Source organism: Argopecten irradians, chromosome 5 (assembly GCF_041381155.1).
Source record: "Argopecten irradians isolate NY chromosome 5, Ai_NY, whole genome shotgun sequence".
In the NCBI taxonomy this organism is placed as follows: Eukaryota; Metazoa; Mollusca; class Bivalvia; order Pectinida; family Pectinidae; genus Argopecten; species Argopecten irradians.
In genome coordinates, this window is record NC_091138.1 from 9,349,608 (window position 1) to 9,365,661 (window position 16,054).

At 34.9% G+C, this 16,054-nt stretch overlaps 1 protein-coding gene across 9 annotated transcripts in view; it reads left to right on the plus strand.

Annotated features, from left to right (window-relative positions):
- Positions 1-1,029: 1,029 nt before the first annotated feature.
- The window catches only part of LOC138322812 (cadherin-23-like), a 208,952-nt gene continuing 193,927 nt past the window's right edge, over positions 1,030-16,054 (plus strand). For 5 of the 9 annotated variants that reach the window (XM_069266925.1, XM_069266933.1, XM_069266931.1 and 2 more), the window contains exons 1-2: positions 1,031-1,479; positions 1,927-1,989. The gene's annotated coding sequence lies outside the window, so the exon portion shown is untranslated. Of the gene's footprint in view, positions 1,480-1,926; positions 1,990-2,216; positions 2,413-16,054 lie in introns of those variants that run through there. The other 4 variants (XM_069266935.1, XM_069266936.1, XM_069266926.1 and 1 more) reach the window with 3 other exon arrangements.

Genomic DNA, 16,054 nt, shown 5'->3' on the forward strand with positions numbered 1-16,054 from the left:
TTTTTCGATTTAAAGCTGCATTTAGAAATGATAATTGTGTCGTCAAGACATTATGCAACCCTACTCGATCTGAATTCACCGGCTTCACACCATCGGCACTTGTCTCGCTAAGACATAAACAAATTGATCTTTTAAAGAATCCTTTGATGGATATTTTTAGTCTAGTTCTGTGTATTGAATTTTGACTATTTAAGGTTGGACATTATGTGTTTGAACGTTTTAGGAAATGCGCTGCGCAGCGAAAAATTTTGTAGAATGAAGTACGGAAAATGTGAAGGAGGACCCTTTTTTCTTTCAAATAAGCATTTTTAGAAAATTTCAGTCGGCGAAAATGGGGGGGGGGGCAAAAAGATATGTTTGCCCCCTCGTCCTGGGGAACAGGGGGGGGGCACCCCCCTGAACCCCCCCCCCCCCCCCCCCCCCCCCCCGCTTCCTACGCCCCTGACATAATTTTCCGTATCCTACTTCAAGAGATCCTGTATTGTGATAATTTTCAGACTAAATATATAATCTGACAGCGTGTCTTGGTAATAATATATTATTTTGTGACTATATGACCTTCATCCCCGTATGCTAATGCAGAATTTGACGATGTCGTACTTTTAAAAACATTATCACGCTCATATAACAATGCATAAGCTACATGTAAGTTACATGGTTCGATTTCATGAAAACTAAACATAATAAAATTTTGTTAAATTATTATTTAAATTCGCAAAAAATCACATCCTTTGAATTAAGCATAGGTATTTAGCACGCTGATAAGTCAAAGACCCACTATAGACTAATAGTCTATAGTGGGTCTTTGACTTATCAGCGTGCTAAATACCTATGAATTAAGTTTTAAATTAGTCAAAGATTGTGAATTTTGATCATTTAAATACCGTTTGGTACATTGTCACGTAGTATTGGAATATCCCAAGAACATGCCTGATTGTGATAATAGGCCCGTAATATGTTTCATCACAACCTATCATGCATGGGCGTGACAGTTAATTACATTATTCCACGTGTGGCATTGTCAGTTTCACGCGGGTCTCTAACGACGCTGATGGATTACGCCAAACGATCTGTGTAACGGCGCTTCCGATTGGCTGGTCGCACCTGTCGATACTAGTTGATTGCAGACGACAGATGTTGATAGCGAGAATGGACACAGATGTTTTCAGCAAAATTATGTTGCTTCGTCGTGATCGATAAATTTATCATCATCTTTACACCCGATCCATGTGAGATATTCTGAGTGCAGAATAACGGCACGTCAGCTTCACAGGTGTGATCGATCCTGAACCTCACCTGAACCATTGCGTCACTGAACGTGCTCATGTTCGAAGTCAGACACTGAAACCAACAGGCAACCATGATGCTTCGCCTGAACCGGGTACCACTATTTGGTCGGAATATTTTTTTACCTTTTTGATTAGAGCCACGTGGATTTATTGACGGGGAAAACGAAAATAAAGTGACCATTGTTGACAGGTAAGATAGCATCCGTGTTGAGTCTTTAAAACTATGGCATGAACGCGCTATATATAGAGTAAATAGAACGTTACAAAGGGGTATTGTAATTAGCCCGTTATACCACCAGGGATGATAAGGCTGTTTGAAGCCAACTGTATATTGAACAGGTCACCCAGAGCGAAACGGCGTGGTGATACCTTTGTTATTCATGGCCAGATTTCAATTACAAATAGGTCGCGTGTTGTTTATTTTGAATGCTTTGATTCTCCAGTTAAACTGCTCATGAATGAGGCTTGCTGATTAAACGTGGTGTATTGTAAATAAGAGTACAATTTATTTTGTTAAGTCAAGAGCTGAGTATCTATGTGAGTGCTGTGGCATGCATGTTAAAGTGTATAAGGTTGGCAATACAATAATATATAATAGTAGGTACAACCCTGCATTTAATCAATATTTTTCTGCCAGGTGATGTTCTGAACCTGCGCGTTTACCTGGATAAACACTCTTTAATCACCTGCTACAGGTAAGGTATGTATTGCATTTCTTTTGCATTATTTCATACATATTCATATGACTGACCCCAGTGAATTTCTTCTCTGTTATCATCCTTAAGGGCAAGGCCAAATTAAAAGGCCTGTTATAAAGTGTGATGAAATTCGGCTAGGTTTTTTAGTCAGTCAGTTCAGATTGTAGTTTATAATAAAAACAACTGCTTCCTTTGAGCAACCTTATAAGCCAGCCTGCTGTTCTGTTGTGAGGTAGAGAATGTCGTGAAGCCTGTCTCAAGTGTAGGCTAGAACCACAAGGAAGCTAGACATCCATCTGTCAAAATGTCAAAAGTCTGCTGCCGGAGCCAGAAACAGCTACTGTCTATCATTGTAAACAGTGTTCCATAAACAGACATGTCTTTTTGCTTAGAGAAGTGGTGTCTAAAAAAGACTTGTAGTGAAGGTGTGAACAGGAGTTTTATATGGGGCATGTACTCTTGGTCTTCTAAAGGAATACTAAAAGTTTTGCTTTTTTTGCCAAGGAAACGGGAAGCAAGTTTATGGGTTCTTATATATAGTGTTTTATTTCATCAAAATACAGATGATTTAATTTTGTTCCTAAGAAATGTATGCCTTCAGTAGACCCTTGAGAGTATGTTTTTGACTCCCAAAAATCAGATTGACTATTCAGTTTGAGGTACATGTCTATTTATCACATAGTTTGACTCTTTAGATTTCTGAGAAAGGAATAGATATGATAGGACCTGTATTTGGCCTTAATTTTTCAGGCCGAAAAAAATTAACTCTGATCCGCATCAATTTCACATCAATAAATACTCTCATACTTGCCATTCATCAAAACATAACTTTTTATAACCATGTACACAATGTGCTCCACCTATGACGTCATCAAATTGATGATTTTCCTCTTCTCGCCAAATTTTGCCAGGAATTCATCATTTTTAGGTTGGAAAAGGCTTGAAATGGATTTGGCCGCCACCTTGGAGCAACTTTATATTTTGCATGGATATGCATAAATACACGATACACAACGTGTGAAAATCTCTTTCTGCTCCACGAAGGCGGCCACATTCATTTTTAGAGAAAACCACTCAAAAAGTATGATTTTTCAAGGATTTTTGTGAAAAATGGCGGGAAACTGCATGTTGATGACGTCATAGTGAACATAATTGGCACATGCGGGATATTTTCGGGATGTAATGTGTTAGCAAATGTATTCAACTGTTATATGGCAAAATATGTTGTTCTTTACTGGAGAATTAATTTTTGGGCCATATTCGAGTCTTAACGTACCTTCTCCTTTAAATTTGACTCCTGAATCTGCTAAAAGTCAAGGGTCAACTGGATGCCCTGGACTATGGGTGATACTGAACAGTTTGAATGGAGTAATAAGGATGGGGTTGGGGGTGAGGGGCAGGGGTGAGGGCAGGGGTGGAAGTTGAAATTGACTTGCAAGGAAGTTTAAAACAAGATTATTGATATCATCATAAACTTTATAGTATGAATCACTTAAAATTTGAGATTTTTTTGAAAATTTTGTCTTACATTAGCTACCGTAGGAATTCTGTTATACAAATATTTCATGGGTTACTGTTCTCTAGTTCATAATATTTAACCCGAGGTGATGGTAATCAACAAATGTTATATTGCACGAGGCCAAAGGCAATATAACAAGGTTTTATTGAACGGTCGGTGTAATAGTTGAAAATATTATATTTCTTCATATATAGATTGGTGTAAACAAATTGTGTAATAAAATTGAATTATCATATTATGGCAGGAATGTCTAGCTGTGAATACTAACTTTGACACGTGAAGAAGATGTACTTTGTTGATTTTAGTATTGAGATGTACTTTGTCGTTCTTTTGTGATCTGTCTAAGACACTCAGAAATTGATCATTGATGAATATTTTATATTGGTTACTAAAACTGCACTAACCCTGTCTTCATGTGTGGTATAACCCAATTCATTCAAGGTTTAATCCATCTATCCTGATAATAGGGGAAGAAGGTTTAATTAATTTGGGCATATTTCACCTTAAGTATGACATGGACTAATTCTGAGAACTCTGATTAGCTTAACACGGAACATTAACCTGATTTTAGAAATATGTAAAATGAAAAGTTTTTCAGAATGTTCATGTGGCAATATCAATGAATTATCTAACTATGACATCAGAAAATGTTATAACAATAGAACATAGAATTATTTAGGTTTGCAAGCTAACCAGACTTTAGGAGGCTGATGTATAGAAGTAACAGGAAGTATGGTCCAATTCTTGTGTAGAATCCTTAATTATCGATCCATCTCTCAATGGCAGACATATTGAACCTTTTTTACTCTATTATTGATACAAGTCAGATGGCCATTGTAAAAATAGTAGGTACCCAGATTACAGGATATTGGCCATTTTTATAACGTCTACCTTAATTACACGTGTATTTTGGAAACACCTCCTTTGTTATCCTGCTATTAACATCAATGTAATTTTTGTACATATGTTTTAAGATATCAGAGTAAATCTTAAGAACTTTTATATCATTTGTCCCTTTCTGAGTAGTGAGTAACAATCTACTTTTGCTATAAATATGATCTTTTATCATTTTCCTGTTTATGGACCCTGCAGAAATTAGTCTTTGATACACTATACACTGTACCTCATATTGGATTATCAAAATTATAAATGAAAAAAATAAATTAAACAAGGTTCTTCTTTTCTTTTTCAACACATGTTACTATCTTAAACCATACTGCCATATACATGAACATGACATTTCTTTTATTATAAATGCAAAAAAAAAAAAAAAAAATGAAAAGAGATGTATTTTAGATTGATCCATATTGTCATTCACTTCAAATTTCACCCGAGGTTTTCTTTCATCATGACTAGATTTCCATGATTTTTTTCTCCTCATGGTATTCATAGTTTCAGCTTTGATAAATAGTATGTTTTATTCTGATAGAGAAAATCTTTTTGTGAATTCTATAGCCCATGAACATTTGTTCTGAGTGATTCAAACATGTTATTAGTTTATTCCTAAACTTATATGATTAGATGGTAGATATTGGTTTCAGTATGCGATCATCAATATGTTGAAGGAGAGGATTTTTTTTTATTCTAAAACTACACTAGTAGTATTTTACCATCTTAAACTGAAACCTTTAGAAGTTGTTCTCATTATTATACTAAAAACTTATATGCAAAATGATAAAGTACACTCAATCATAGAAAGTATATATCTCATACTCTCATAATTTTTGAAGTAGAAATTAGGAACAATTAGGAATTAAGAATTAGAATCTGAATTTGTCATTTATATACAATATTGAAGGTAATGTATTGATTTTTGAATTTTCGCTATAAACATTGACTTCTATTTGTAATCTTCTTTCAAGAAGCTATAATACTGCAGTAAAAAGGATATAAAATCGCCCACAACCAATGCTATAATGATGTATTCGGTTTCAGACATGGATATCATTATGACAAAGTGCTCAGTAATAAGGTCTATGTGAACATATATATAAAGTGTATTATGTTCATTTATTGCTTAATAATACCTATTGTGAAACACATGTACAGCAGATCATTTGTACTGATCTGAGAATTATCAATAATTGTTTTCCCCTAAAAGACCATATCCATGGCGACGACAATACTGATTCCTTTTTACGGTAAAAAACCAATTAAAGGTGACACGCTATAGGTGGTCTTATCAGGGGAGATAATCTTTGTTGTAACCCACCAGATATATGGTTAATACTGAAGTACAGAAACACCTGTAATAAAATTTCCATTTCATTTTGGAGCTCAGTGGGGTAGGATTTCCCAGGGATTTGATTACATGAGGCCATTATGATGATTCATTACAACATGTATAATTAATGAGACTATACTTATGTATACACCTAGGTATGTATAAACTGTGTTCTTATCGTCATTATACTTACATAATCACAGTCTCTTGTGTAACCTGCTCTTTATCGGATGACTAGAGACTTGTTAGCTTTATCAGGTATTTGACTTGAAACTATCAGAAAGCTTAACTTTTACAGAAGATACATGTTGGGTATTTACATTATAAGGTGAAACTAATTGGAAAATTTGATAAAATTACTCCTGGTATGTTATTTCATTTTTTGTTTTGTTTTCTTTGCTGGTTATAATCTTCTAATGATAATCGGTCTAGAAATTATATATACCACACGCAAAGGGAGCTATAAAATAGAATCTCCAGAATGTTATTGTGTAATGCTAATTGCTTATTTTGATGAAAGGCTTCAGAGAACGTACAGTTGACCAGCTTGACCAGCGTTTGCTGTTATGAAATGTAATATTGACTGCCACCTAAGAACGTATAACCCAACATGTATGTGCCTCGATCTGCGTCGTTCTAGAGCCTACTTAGCTTTTACAGATATCATAGAAAAATCATTAACTTGTAATATGAAGCAAATTGTTTTAAATGAAAGTTAACAAGATATTTAATCTTTGTTTATCTCTAATTAATTATATAATTATGACAAACAATATTTTATAATCATGATCAAGTTATACTCTATTATATTGATAATTTTTACTTAGTGCCTAGTGGGACTGACTTATTTGTTCATGTATTGAGAATAAAACTAGCGTGACATACAGTTAAGCTATCACAGGATGCCCCACACATTGAACTCTTGTCAACAGCAAATTTTTTTTATTTATTCATTTTATTGTATTATCAAGCAGAATCTATGATTAAAAGTATTCACTATAAATGAATAGGATCCTTTAATGATATGTTAGGAATTAGTCTGTGTTATACCCCTGGGTCAAATAATTTCCACATCATTAAAGTATAGGACAAATTTCCTATCATCGAAGACATCAATAATTAATACATATCTATTTGTATATAGGCGCCTGAGGAAATGTTTAACATATTAAACAGTAGGTACCTCCAAGCGATGGCTAGTCTTGGAATCGTCCTCTTTATAGCACGGTTATGAGGTCTAAAGGTAGTATAGCTGTTGACTAGCTAACTAAACAATAATTGTGTAACGGTCCTCCTGTATCTCTCCTTGTTGTACGTAGGTTCCAGCTATGTATTTGGCGAGGCTCCTACAGATCCAGATAGAATACTCGTCACCAGAATTGCATTTTATATATAATATCATCTTATTCAATTAATAGAACACAATACAGGAACAACAACAGTACAATACACCATGAATATAACGTGTACGCATTATGTGAGCCACCTTTTCTTTTTCCTTTTTTCACATCCCTGTCGAGTGCCCCGACCAGGAATCGAACCCGGGTCTCCGGCGTGGAAATCTACGGCTCTACCGACTGAGCCAAAGAAGTATGCTCCGTCAGCTGAGTGACAGAGACCGTATTTAGCACTATGTACATACCACACGGACCCGCTCCTTTTACACTACTCTCCCCGTTTTTTCTTGAGAAGTCCTAAATCTCAACCCGAGACTCTCTAACCACCTTCCATGGGTTATTTATTTGGGCGCCAATGTAGAAGAACAGGGAAAATACACAATACTGTCGAGTGGCCCAACCAGGAATCGAACCCGGGACCCTCCAAACACTAACTGAGTACTCTACCGACTGAGCTACCTGGTCACCGATGATCGACCCAGTCCAATCCCACTACATTTCTCCCTCCTTTCTCGAAATCTTTGCCCTCAAAGACATACAAGACCCTTCTAAACACCACCACCATGGGTTATTTAGTTGGGCACCAATTCTGTGACAGCTAGGATAGGAGAAAATGAAGCAGCCAGACCGGGATTCGAACCCGGGAGCCTCCAAACACACCTTTTTTTTCCCAGAGCCTCTTTATAGTCTTAATTTTAGACACTTCAGTTCAGACTGAACCATTTCTCTGATTTAAGAGTATCAATTGTATTGAACTTGTCCCACTTTTAAGTAAAGTTGAAAGTTGTCTGTTTAGGGTAATACTGCCTGATGTGTTTTAGAGAACTGATTGAATATAGGTCAAATGTTAGGTAGCATATTATGGTAAACTTTTATGTAAGACCTAAGATTCTTTGAGTGTAATTAAATTGCGCTATTGTATTTTGTTTAGTGCCATGCCTAAAACTGCCCCTACAAAAAGTATCCTACAAATCTTTCTTGGTTCTGCTGTGATTCTGTCTTATGTTCTACTATGTAGTCTTCTCTATCTGACAAAAAAAAAAAAAACCAGAAAACTGAAAAAGCAATGTGATCTGGTATAAGTTATTCAGATACATACTTTTCATAAGGAGCGCAGGCCACTTCATCACATTCTAATTCTGTCGTAATTATGCAGAAGTGTCTCTTCTTAATTAATGTATTATTATTACTGCCACATCAGAGATCTGGGTACCATATATGCTATATTAATCACTATATATATGCTATATTAATCACTATGTATGTGTTTCTGGATATTTTCTCGTAAACCAATAGGTCAATTGTTTTGATTTTGTCTTTCCTCCAAGAAATCCAAGATGGCCACCATGACCTCTAAAGGAATCATAATTTAAAAATTGTCATGATTTCAATAAAATAAGTATTTCGTTTTTTTTTTTTTTTTTTTGGGTGATAGCGCATGATGGAAATGATTTCCATTTGGTACAAGAACCAAATATGGCTGCTTGAGCCAGTACACCACATATATTGTAGCTAAGGTGTGCAATTTAGTGGTGGGGTGATTACTTTATCACATAGGTGAGAAAATGTCAAAATTCTCTAGGATAAAGAAATAATATAGCAATAGATATCTAGCCTTATACTATAAAAAGAGATGTCATCCTTATAGGGATTGGATTTCGTTTTTATGTTAACCATGCTTGTATGGAGCAATTCCTCTAAGAATATATTCTATGGGGCGCGTTAGCGCCTCATATTGAATATATTCTTAGAGGAATTGCTCCATACAAGCATGGTTAACATAAAAACGAAATCCAATCCCTATATTTACACTCACACGAATTTTTATTCATATTTTATGCAATAAAATTGTCATTTGAAAGTGACGTAATTATTCAATAAAAGTCGGTCAAAAGTGGGAGGAGCTTACTCAATTGAACAGCGAATGATGCCGCCTCACGTAAGGTAGAATTTATTCATCCGCGACGACAAAAAAGTTCAATATTTTAGTGTAAAATAAACATGACAAAGAAAGTAAATTTCAGAGATAATTTTATTTAATCAGATCAGAACTTTAAATAGGTATTCAATTTTGCTAAAAGTTCATATATAGCGTAATAACCTAAAGTATTTGTTCACGGCCACATGTGTGAACTCGGTGACCGTTATTGTGCAGCGAGGCGAGGCTGACGCACGCTTACACACTGGAGTTTTCCAAAGTTGTCAAAAGACCAGTGTTCAAGTAGCTAAATTTGTTTGAGATTGTCGTCTGACTTGACGATATTACATCCTTCGGAGCCATGTGATTATATAATCTACGCTTAGATCCATCGCCATCTATGGAACAACTTCACTTGTGTTCGATGGATACAATGTATTTGTGGTGACGCGTAACTGTCAACACGTGTATTACTAACGGTGCATGTTTTATAATATACATGATTAAATTCTCAAAGAACAAAGACAAGAGGATATGTTTATAACTGACCTCTATCAGAGGGTCTCACGCCCGTCCACCCCAAAGACTCGATCGTAGGACGAACATAGGCACAGAGGTAATTTTACATTTGACACCCATCATTTTTAACAAAAAATGAAAGCACGTCGGCCCAGGTCGGGATATTTTTCCGTTTCTTTATACAATTGTTAATTTAAAAATTGTTTGAATCATATATAAATATAAAACATGTATATATTGTTTAAATTTTTCCAAAATTCTATGAAAAACAACAATATACACGTAATGTTGCGTCAAAATGTAAACAAAGCCATGTGTTGCTTTTTTTTTTTTTTTTTTTTTAAAGTAGTCCTTTTACGTTGCACAGAACATTTTCATACGCAAGTTCAAAGTTCAATGTTACCATGCAGTTATGGTAAACAAAATCGGCTAGTATTAGAGTATAGTGACCAAGCCTAGCAAGTGTAAATATAACTTTATATGATGATGCAGCAGCAGAAACCAGCAGAAAATGAAGATGTAAAAAGTACATGAAATGCAGGTTATATAATGGATTCTTTCAGGGAGATTTATTGATAATCAGGAGAGCAGTATATGTTCCATTTTGAGACATTTTACCCTTTTTGTTTTATAGCGATTCTTATGTGTGAAAAACATGAAATCTTTTTATACATTTTTTTCTGCCAACTGAATGAAGATCATGAAAAATGGCCCCAGAAAATGTTATATCCCTGTTTTATGCTCAGGCCTAGGGGTATTAAAAACTGCATTTATTGGAATTGATATTTGGCAGTTGTATACAAAAAATCTTGACTCTCCTTATCCAGAGGGAAAATGAAAAAAAGATATTAATGCATGTTGCAAGCTTGAAAGTTTAGCAGAGAATAAGTTTGACGGCAGAAGCTCTCACGGAAATACCCTGGTACCCATAACTGTCATTGCCCTGGTACATGGAATGACATGCATTTTATTCTATCTCTTCCACACACAAGTCAGTACGCTGGGTGCTTGTCGCTATCAAGTAGAATTTAACTCCATCTTCATCTTGAATTCGTTGTCGGATGAAAATTTTATCCAGATCATTATGTCATTGTCTAGGAAAGGCTTGAAGGGAAGGGGATACTCCAGCTGTCGTCTGTGCAGCTAGATTAGATAGGGGCTCAAAACTCTCTTCATGCAGACTAAAATGCGGCAAACTGCAGATTTTTTTCAAAAAATTTACAGAAACCATTTTGATATTGGGTAAAAATTAATACTTTTAAACTTGATTCTAGGAAAAGGCTGCATTTAGTGTCGAGTTAATAGCTATGTGACATTTTGGAATTGAAAATAATTCATTTGGTGTCCTGGATGACAGATTGTTTAGGAGAAGACCTAATATTATTTTTTTATGAAAGAATCAAAAGTTTCTTGGTTTAAAATTTCCCAGGTTATTTCCCAGGGAAGCTATTTCTCCTTTCAGAAACTGTGATGTAATTGAAAGGCCCCTCCGGAATTGGAAATGATGGGAATTTCTTGAATGGTGTAGCTTGTATGGTGTTGGTTGCAACAGTTATGAATTAATTTGAATGTTTCATGAATTTAAATTCAACAAATGTACAGAACTTTATTTTGGTTGTCAATTTATATTATAGAGAATACAGATTGAACATTCCATAATTAAATGTCTTATGTCCACATTGATATCACCATCTTGGGGTCACAATCTCAGTATCCATGCTGATGGGCCCTAAACTCAACACATTCATAAAAGGAAATTCTAGCAAATATAAAACTATCTATTTCTGTAAAACATTGAAAATATTGCCTTATAGATTATATACAGTATATATATATATATATATATATATATATTGATGAAACAACAAAACAAAGAACTGGTTAATATTTGTAGGTTGAATATCATTAAAAATATATAGATATAAATATAAAAAAAATGTAAACTTACATTAATAATGAAACAAGTTATACAACTTATGTAAATCACTCTCCATGGCCCGGATGTAAGCGCGCGAGGGATCTTAGTGTGGGAGCTCGAGGAAACCTGAGTGCCCAGAGAAAAACTCACATGATCGGGCAGGTGACCCCTAACCTTTCACGTCCGTGCTAGGGATCGAACCCTGGCCGGCTAAGTGAAATGCGAGTGGCTAAACCACTACATCACCCGATCACCCTAATATATCATTAAAATTCAACAGCACCTATACACATTAAAAAACAGAGATCAAGAAGAAACAAAAGAGAGATAAAATTAATTTGACATAAAAATGAAGAGAAACGGAAACTGAAAAATAATACTCTTATTTAAATAAATAATACAGTAGAAATCATTTGTCGACGCTGATGAGATACTAATTAAAAGTGGATAATTAATACAATGGTAATAAATGAAAATCTGTAGTTAATGATAATTTGAACCATCTTGGAGGGATGATCTTTGTCTTTGGACAAATAATGATGAGGTCTTACTAGATTATAGGCAGACTTAACAGGGAGATGAACACTGTAGAACTACTGGAGAAAACAGGATTATGGTGATGAGTTATTGAGATTTACATTGACTTTGTAAACCCCAAACTTATAGCTGTTAACTCGTCAAGACTTGCCATCTCAAATCCATCTTAATTGAAAGCCAACTAGGAAATGAAGTATAGATTTAGGTGAGGCTCAGTTGTGTCCGTAGGGTCTGACCAAGGAGAGAGACGGAGTGTGAGTGTGATGTCGGAGAGGTCAGATCCAGGCTATACGTTTAAAACTAATTACACATTGGTGTGTATTATTATTTTTTTATGAAAGAATCAAAAGTTTCTTGGTTTAAAATTTACCAGGTTATTTCCCAGGGAAGCTATTTCTCCTTTCAGAAACTGTGATGTAATTGAAAGGCCCCTCCGGGATTGGAAATGATGGGAATTTCTTGAATGGTGCAGCTTGTATGGTGTTGGTTGCAACAGTTATGAATTAATTTGAATGTTTCATGAATTTAAATTCAACAAATGTACGGAACTTTATTTTGGTTGTCAATTTATATTATAGAGAAAACAGATTGAACATTCCATAATTAAATGTCCACATTGATATCACCATCTTGGGGTCACAATCTCAGTATCCATGGTGATGGGCCCTAAACTCAACACATTCATAAAAGGAAATTCTAGCAAATATAAAACTATCTATTTCTGTAAAACATTGAAAATATTGCCTTATAGATTATATACAGTATATATACATATTGATGAAACAACAAAACAAAGAACTGGTTAATATTTGTAGGTTGAATATCATTAAAAAATATATAGATATAAATATAAAAAAATGTAAACTTACATTAATAATGAAACAAGTTATACAACTTATGTAAATCACTCTCCATGGCCCGGATGTAAGCGCGCGAGGGATCTTAGTGTGGGAGCTCGAGGAAACCTGAGTGCCCAGAGAAAAACTCACATGATCGGGCAGGTGACCCCTAACCTTTCACGTCCGTGCTAGGGATCGAACCCTGGCCGGCTAAGTGAAATGCGAGTGGCTAAACCACTACATCACCCGATCACCCTAATATATCATTAAAATTCAACAGCACCTATACACATTAAAAAACAGAGATCAAGAAGAAACAAAAGAGAGATAAAATTAATTTGACATAAAAATGAAGAGAAACGGAAACTGAAAATAATACTCTTATTTAAATAAATAATACAGTAGAAATCATTTGTCGACGCTGATGAGATACTAATTAAAAGTGGATAATTAATACAATGGTAATAAATGAAAATCTGTAGTTAATGATAATTTGAACCATCTTGGAGGGATGATCTTTGTCTTTGGACAAATAATGATGAGGTCTTACTAGATTATAGGCAGACTTAACAGGGAGATGAACACTGTAGAACTACTGGAGAAAACAGGATTATGGTGATGAGTTATTGAGATTTACATTGACTTTGTAAACCCCAAACTTATAGCTGTTAACTCGTCAAGACTTGCCATCTCAAATCCATCTTAATTGAAAGCCAACTAGGAAATGAAGTATAGATTTAGGTGAGGCTCAGTTGTGTCCGTAGGGTCTGACCAAGGAGAGAGACGGAGTGTGATGTCGGAGAGGTCAGATCCAGGCTATACGTTTAAAACTAATTACACATTGGTGTGTATTATTATTTTTTTATGAAAGAATCAAAAGTTTCTTGGTTTAAAATTTACCAGGTTATTTCCCAGGGAAGCTATTTCTCCTTTCAGAAACTGTGATGTAATTGAAAGGCCCCTCCGGGATTGGAAATGATGGGAATTTCTTGAATGGTGAGCTTGTATGGTGTTGGTTGCAACAGTTATGAATTAATTTGAATGTTTCATGAATTTAAATTCAACAAATGTACGGAACTTTATTTTGGTTGTCAATTTATATTATAGAGAATACAGATTGAACATTCCATAATTAAATGTCTTATGTCCACATTGATATCACCATCTTGGGGTCACAATCTCAGTATCCATGGTGATGGGCCCTAAACTCAACACATTCATAAAAGGAAATTCTAGCAAATATAAAACTATCTATTTCTGTAAAACATTGAAAATATTGCCTTATAGATTATATACAGTATATATATATATATATATATATATATATTGATGAAACAACAAAACAAAGAACTGGTTAATATTTGTAGGTTGAATATCATTAAAAATATATAGATATAAATATAAAAAAATGTAAACTTACACTAATAATGAAACAAGTTATACAACTTATGTAAATCACTCTCCATGGCCCGGATGTAAGCGCGCGAGGGATCTTAGTGTGGGAGCTCGAGGAAACCTGAGTGCCCAGAGAAAAACTCACATGATCGGGCAGGTGACCCCTAACCTTTTCACGTCCGTGCTAGGGATCGAACCCTGGCCGGCTAAGTGAAATGCGAGTGGCTAAACCACTACATCACCCGATCACCCTAATATATCATTAAAATTCAACAGCACCTATACACATTAAAAAACAGAGATCAAGAAGAAACAAAAGGGAGAGATAAAATTAATTTGACATAAAAATGAAGAGAAACGGAAACTGAAAATAATACTCTTATTTAAATAAATAATACAGCAGAAATCATTTGTCGACGCTGATGAGATACTAATTAAAAGTGGATAATTAATACAATGGTAATAAATGAAAATCTGTAGTTAATGATAATTTGAACCATCTTGGAGGGATGATCTTTGTCTTTGGACAAATAATGATGAGGTCTTACTAGATTATAGGCAGACTTAACAAGGAGATGAACACTGTAGAACTACTGGAGAAAACAGGATTATGGTGATGATTTATTGAGATTTACATTGACTCTGTAAACCCCAAACTTATAGCTGTTAACTCGTCAAGACTTGCCATCTCAAATCCATCTTAATTGAAAGCCAACTAGGAAATGAAGTATAGATTTAGGTGAGGCTCAGTTGTGTCCGTAGGGTCTGACCAAGGAGAGAGACGGAGTGTGATGTCGGAGAGGTCAGATCCAGGCTATACGTTTAAAACTAATTACACATTGGTGTGACAGACTCAAAATATTGAGAGTATCTCCTGTCACTGGCCTCAAGTAATTGGGAGTGATTGTCGGGCACATGCTGAAGATATTATTATAGTTACTCTTTGTCACTTAGTCCTGGTGGCCAAAACACATTGTTTTAAGTGTTCATCATCGTAAACGGTATTCTCTCTGTCCTAAAGTGGACAAGAATGGCATTTACACTTTGCGAGAAATTCGTAATAAAATGACAATTATTTGCCTGATGTTCCGACATTCAATCCATTCTGGATCAGGTCTACGTTTGGTTTGATTTGCTCCGAGGTGTTTTAATAATGAGATTGACAGAGAAAGAACTTGGATGTGTTTCTTGTGGAATAAACTGTTGATTAAGTCTTATAGTTGAGATTTATTGTCTCCATCGGCTGAATCATAGTAATGCACATTAGGTTTTTCATCAGAATTACCAAAATGGATTGGCTGATGAGAATGACCAGTGTGGTTTTTTTTTTTCTTTTTAATTGAAAAATAATATAAAACATCAGTGTTTTCCCTTACAATCTAAAAAGTTCTCTGGTTTTCAAGTATTAATCAGGAAAACACACAAATTGGGTTGTTTCCTCAATTTTGCTATATAAGATTACCAGATTTCCAATTCCATTTTCAATTTTTCGAGGAGAACCTTAATGTCGTCTAATACAGTTTTTGTGGATTTTGTTTGAGTTTAAGGAATCTATATAGAGATGGAGTCTACAAGGCACCGTCCCACTACCTCTGATTACACCCCTACCAAGCTGGATTTGATTATTATCACGATCAATCCATTAACAGATGCATCCTGTAAATTGTCCCAGCCCTGGTGTAAATCACACCATAGACTAACATCATGGTTATCCATCACTCGTTGATAAATCTCAGAAACAATTTTCCAAGACTTTCTTGCATTTATTTTTTTGAGAGAATATAAAAAAGAGAAGTAAATC